Source organism: Ochotona princeps, chromosome 20 (genome assembly GCF_030435755.1).
Source record: "Ochotona princeps isolate mOchPri1 chromosome 20, mOchPri1.hap1, whole genome shotgun sequence".
Taxonomy (NCBI): domain Eukaryota; kingdom Metazoa; phylum Chordata; class Mammalia; order Lagomorpha; family Ochotonidae; genus Ochotona; species Ochotona princeps.
This window is the reverse complement of record NC_080851.1, coordinates 31,516,541-31,523,415: the sequence shown is the minus strand read 5'-3', so window position 1 is coordinate 31,523,415 and position 6,875 is coordinate 31,516,541.

The following is a 6,875-nucleotide window of genomic DNA, read 5'->3' as shown; positions in this document are numbered from 1 at the left end:
TCTAGAGCTCAGAGAAGCCATGGCCCACCCGTGGCTTGCCAGTAACTCTCGCTGTAGACTCCTATGCTGGCTTCTGTGTCAATCAAGAACCCGCAAGACAGGGAGCACCACAAGAATGCACACACTCTGCCTAGTGTTGTGAACATCCATGAAAACAAATAGTTTACATATTTTAAACATGTGGGATTGTTACTACTATAACCTGATAACTGCTTTGTGATAATTCCTCAAAAGACAGAAGATGATAATACAGTTTGATTCTGGCTTCCAGAATACCTATTTTGAGCAATTCTTTTTCCTTTCTGATAATAATATTTGAATTTTTAAACTTTATAGTACATTCTTTACATGTTTTATACATATTACCTCAGTTGAATGTAGTAGCTCTTTACTGCTTTTTAATCTGTCAATACACCATCTGCACTTGAAATATGTAGGGAAAAAACTCAGAAAAAGAGACTCCTAGATGTTTTTCAGGTTAGCATTTCTGGTCACCGCCGTCAGAGTGAGACTCAACAGAAACAGCGTATTCTTTGTTTAAACATCTAGTGTGTACCATTTCTAATTCCACATTCTTACTGCTCACAAGTTCCATAAGTTGTCATTCTCTCCCTTGATAGATGATGAGGTTTGGACTCACATGCTGTGATTTGCCTAAGGCTGTAGAGCTCACAAATATCAGAGGTAAAAATTCACCCCATATGTGACCCTGAAGGGGTTGAACAATTGCCACTTAAGGAAATATTTTCCTAATTTAAGTATTTATTATTTTACTAAGTATTTCCATTTTATTGTCTTAAGATACTTTGAGGTTTAAAAATTTATTTGTTACCCAAAGAAGGTTAGTGTTTCATGTATTTGATTGTTTGGTAGCACCAAGTCCTGTTGAGAAGTCTTGTAAGAATTTATAGCATTTTTTATGTATGTTACTATATTTGATTGGATAAGTCTAAGGAATATAAACGTTCTTTAACCCAAACTAATAAAAACTGCAACATCGTCTTTAGTAAACTTCATCTTTTTTTCTGTAATTTTTGTTTATGTTATTTTTTTTATTTGAAAGGCAAAAACAGAGAGATAGGCAGACTATAACACACCATCCACCCACTGACTTTCACTACCCAAATGCCTGCAACAGCCAGGGCTGGTCCAGGCAAAAGCTGGGAGCCCAGAACTCAATCCAGGTCTCTCACATAGGTGGAAGGGATCCAAGTACTTGGGCTGTCATCTCTTATCTCCTAGGGTGCACATTAGCAGGATGCTGTAGTCCGAAGGAGAACCACAGCCTGAATGCAGGCACTCTGGTGTAAAATGTGTGCATCCCAAGTGGCAGATTAGCTGCTATACCAAACACCTGCTCTTAGGGAAACTTGCTCCTGTGAATCCAAGGCTCTCAGGCCTGGATTCCACTAGGTTCTAACCTCTGTGCGAGTTAGATTATAAATGTTGTAACAATGACTTTGAAATCATTTTGTTCATCCTAACACTGTATGCTTGATGGCCATTAGTTGAAGTGTGTGATTTTTGACTAACTTGGTAAACAAAACTGAAAGGCTTTTCCTACAGTTAATAAAGAGAGATACAACAGAAATATTTACTATGCACTATGCCAGCAACTAAATTAACCAGTAATAATTGTTTTCTGTGGTATTAATCAACAGCTGAGAAAAAAAAATCCCACAGGTCATATTTATCAAAATTAACTATGATTTATGCCCACCCTTTTGGTGCATAGCACTCCCTTAAACATTCTGAGTTACATGTGTGCACACACATGCATACACATACACACACACACACACACACACCCCATGGGGAGAAAAGCTAATTCTTTTCAATGTTTGCTTCTCTGAATGCAATTTTGCAAACTTTTGAGTATTTTGTGTTGGAGAGAGAGCCAATATCTGATTGCTATGCCAAGCCTGTAATTTACCTGGAGTCCGCTGACGCCATCCTTCCACTAGCATCACCCTGTCATGCTGTCACTGGCAACGGGTCACTCCTTCCTGCAGTGACTTACTCTGCACGTTTACCAGAGAAGAAACACCAGGCGCACACATTCCTTCAGAAAACAGTTGCACACAGGACACGTAAAACCAGGAATGGAATCAATAATTCTTATTGTGAGCTTCAGGGTTCAGAAAATGGAGGCCCTGCTAACAGGCTTGTGCAGCAGCCCTACAGGCAAGCCTCCTCTAGTTGCAGCTCTAATTTTTTCTCCCTGAAGAACTAGCACCTCCAACATTGGGTAGTGGATGATCATCCCAGAAACTCCAACAGTAGGGTCCTGCTTGCTGATGTTCATGAAGATAGATGACCATGGGAAGAGGCAGGGGACAGAACTTCTCCCTAGAGTTGACTCTGTTTAATTTGTTGTTTAGTTCAAGGCAGCAGGGGGTTAAGCGAAGAAGTCAGTCTTGACGGAGGCAAACCCCATGTTACTGATAACATCCCAGAGTCATTCATCACCATAGTGTGCAAGGTCCCACAGCGAGAGACCAATCAGAGCTCGCAGCCAATCTAGATTCCCTTTAGAGAAATTATTTTCCACAGATCTGGAAGTAGTAGTAGAAAATGGGCCCTTTTATGCAGTGCCAGTAAAAGCTGGCATGAGATGGCATAAGATTTTATTAATCCATTTTTCATAGTAGAATTACTTGCTCTTGACTGAATATCTCATATACATACGTATCTTGATCATCTTCTTTCTTTGATGGTCTGGAATTCACAGTGTCTCAACTCTGGTAAGGCAGGAATGGAGAGGATAGGAATCTGACTTCGCTCTTAAGCCCAAAGATAAGTGAAATCACTCAGCCTGGAGCCCTTTGTAGACACAGCCCTAAAGTGGCTTTCTCAGTCAGCCAGCCTGGAGATGAAAATTAAGCTTAGATTTTCTGACACTCTTCTCTTGTTCTCTCACCACAAGATCCTCCCAGTTCACTGAGAAATCATTAGGTTTACACTATAAGCCAATTCTACTCGAAGCCTGACAAATTTATAGCTTCTCCAAATATGGTCACCAAAGCAGAAGTTATCAATTATTTTCAAGGTGTCTAACTTTTAGCTGGGAATGCGGGCGATGGACGCGTGATGGCATGTGTAATTCCAACCAGCCCTCAAGGGAATGTCCATGGATGCTTTTCTTGAAGTCTTCTCTCAGATGATAAAATAGGTTGTGCTCAGACACGCTGCACCTCACCCCCGATAAACAGCTTTCAACATAAATCTGGAACATGATTTACATTTGAAAGCCCCGGATCAATATTTGAGGAGGGATGATTTTTTATCAACTTGGCTCTAAATCTGTGGAATATAAAGTTATTTTTTTTTAATGTCAAGACAACAACACCCACAGGGGCATGCGATGGCTTTGTCGAAAAAGTTGGGGGAAAAGAATTAAACGTAAATTTTGTGTTGACATAATCCAGGTTAAGTCTAAAAAAGAAAAATACTTACTTTTGTAAAATGAGAGGCTATTTTATCACTCAGAGAATGTCACATCAATTGTAAAGCCATCAGCCCCAAGGTTTGGTGGTGATTGCTTCATATTTACTGTGAGTCCAGCACTGGGGATGGTACTTTTACAGTCTTTGGACAGACTCGTGAGTGTGACATTTAAAGTGTTGATTTTTGCAGCACTTATGTTAATTGTTGTAATTTTCCTGATGAACCACCATTCTGGTTTCCTGATGCAGCCAAGATAGTTTTACATTTTCTATGCAGGGCCTCTTTGCCATTTGGTCTGTGTAGTGTCAGCTTCGAGTGCTACTGAAAGCAGACAAAATTGCAAGCAAATTGCATCAGATTGCCAACATTGTGAAAAGGTAAATTGCTTGCAAATCTATTTAAACCACTGCCCTATTTTCATCAGCTTCAGTACTTGGTATTCATGATTGCTTAATTGGCGACCTTTCCTATTGTGTAGTGCTTTATGGTGTAATGGAAAGCGATCTTTACCAAACCAATTACCCTTTTTTTCTCAGCACTACATTATTGCTGTGATTGCAACTGCCAGTCCTTTGTAAATGAACTTTCTGATTTCAATGATGTTTTTAAAATGTAAGATAGAAAAAAGTGGCATTCATATTGTGTGATGTTCTATTTTGAAGCCTCTTTGTAGTCACCATTGTCTGGGAAAATGGACTGAAGGGTTACACAGTACCTACAAATATCCATGTAACTATTATTAATATTATTATAATATCCTCCTTTGTGCTATGGCTCAATTAGGAAGGGATAGGAGAAATATTTTGTCACCCTGTCAAGTGCACAGGAAGTGCATTTGAGGCTTCTTTTTTGACACATGCATTATCTCTAGCAATAAGATTCATTTTAAGGAGTGGCAATGAAGATACAAAATCAATTTAAATAAAACCCACATTGTTTGTGTTATGGTCACTCCACATTTTAAAATGAGCATTTAGTAACTCACATATTCAGACATGGAATTAATTCTTATAAGAGACGGTTCTGTTGCTTGCTAAGAAATAGTTTTTTTGTTTGTTTTTTTTAAGATCTTGACTTCTGAATGTAGATGCCTAAAGATGGCAAATTGTGACTATTCCATGGACTTAAAGCTAAAAATAGATGGAGATAGAGCTGTGGCTTGAATTGAAGCAGGTCTAAAGTAGCCTTTAAAAAAATCTTTAAAATGTGACGATGGTGGCATAGAACTGTATTGGATCCTGTTTGCGTGCTTTTGTGTGATTTAGAAAATTATATCATTACTCATAAGTGTATGTGCAGAAAGGGAACTAGAAGTAATTTAGTCATTCCCTAATACTGTAAGTGGAAATACATGCATCATTCTACCCCCTACAGTTAGAAACTCTATTGTATAAGGGACATTTTGCAAAGATTTCTTTTACTCTCTTCTTTCATTGAATTAGGAGAAAAAAAAATACAGATCAGATGAGGCTTGCCAGTGATGATCAGGTGATTGCTGATTTTGGTATCTTTGATGTGATGTAATGATTTATTTACAGCACAGCAACTTACTCTTTGAAAGAAAAAGAAATGTGTTTATTATCTGCTGCTTATGAAAGTGTTCACAACAACCAATTTCACTGTGATGTTGAGGGCTAATATGGTCATTGCCTTGTTTCAACAACATGTTTTCTTTTGGAACAATTAGACACATGATTGAATTCCCCAGTTTTCAATGTAGCCATGCGTGTTGGGATGGGAGGATGATGTTTGCTTTGTCTGCTAATTGGGAGCAAGTTGGGAGCAAGGGTTCAGGAAGGTTCTCGCCTTGTTGGAGGCAGGGGGCTTTACTAAATAACTTTTGTACAAAAACTTTGAGCACAAAGCTACACCTTGTTGGACAAAGTAGGGGTGCGGGAGAGATTTACAAGGGGGCCAACACTCCTGGGTTAGCATAAATTGTAATTACCACTGTCAAGGTTATGGATGGAAGTGAGTTGTGGAGTATCACTCTCATCATTCATCTGCTTACCCTAGTGTTGAGCTCCAGGAGGATGAAGTGAGTGATATCAACAGTGGCCAGCAGAGCCAGGGCCTGCAAAATGCCTCCTCTCAATGAATCCTCCCAGCATTCCCCTTGGGAAGGTATTGCTATTCTTCCCATTGTATAGATGAGGCAGCCAAGGCCAATGCAGCCTAGAGCCTGTTGCGTGTGGGATATGAGCCTGGGCAGTCAGGCTCTGCAGCCCTGTGCTTTACTGTCTGAACAGTTCAGTTTCCCCCACTTCCGATTTCTCATTTTTGAACTGAAGAAAGAAAATTGGTTGATTGGAAAACACCAAGAATCTAAATATCTGATTTTTAAGAATGTTCTTAAGTAGTTTTTGAAGTAAAAGGGGCAGTGTACCCATGAGTCATTTGACATTTCACTCTATATTTTTCCCTCCTTGGTGTGGGATGTGCTGTTGGTTTTCAGGTTTTATGTGCAAAGCTCTAAGAACCTCAGACGCAATCTGTACGCACCTCAGCCAGAACTACTCTAAGCAGCAAGTGATACAGAGAAGCTGTGTCTCCTTCTCCTCTTTCCTCAGAAACAGATCGTTGAGTTTTACAGGCAGTATATATATATACAGTATATATATACAGTATATATATATGTAGCCTAGCCATCTGACCACCACTGTGAAACAACACACTCTGGGGTTTATTGTTGCGGTTCCTTGGTGGCTGGAACAATCTCGTTTTAGTTCAGAGCTCTTTTGAAGTAATTACGACAAGAATAATGATGAGATGTCTTCCTGTCCAGAGGATGAACTGCATTGGTTTCATTGAGGGGGTCTACAGGTAAATTACAGCAGGCATGAAACATTCTCAGAGACTGCGCATAACACATCTGTTGTATGACTTTAAGCAAGACTTAGGTGTTTTCTTGCTTGGGGTGTTATGGCAGAGGTTGGAACATAAACCCAAGTGCTTAAATGGCCATTAACCCCATGCTGTGTCTCAGAGGGTTGTTTATGAGCTCCAGAAACGGTTGTCAGGGAAAGTTGGAGAAATGCAAGAAGCTGAACCGTATCCTGTACTCACCTGTGTGAGGATTCATACGTTTTCTGGTTTGACCCCAAAGATTCATCCAGGGGTAGGGGGAATGGTGGAGAAGAGTAATAGCCTAATAACAAAAGGATCATGTATACTCAGATTCATCACATATCATATTCATTTAGCAAATTTCTTGAGTGTATTGAACACGCTGTTTCATTTTTAGACAAAAAAAGTATAAATTTCAAATTGTCACACTTCCCACAATTTTGAGCAATTACGTGTACGAGGTGTGTCTTGATGCTGTGACACCACTGCCGCCAGGGCTGCAGTCCTTACCCTCCTGCAGGGCGTGGGGCGTCACAGCCGTGTCCTCTTCCTAACCACAGCATCCAGTCCACCCAACCACA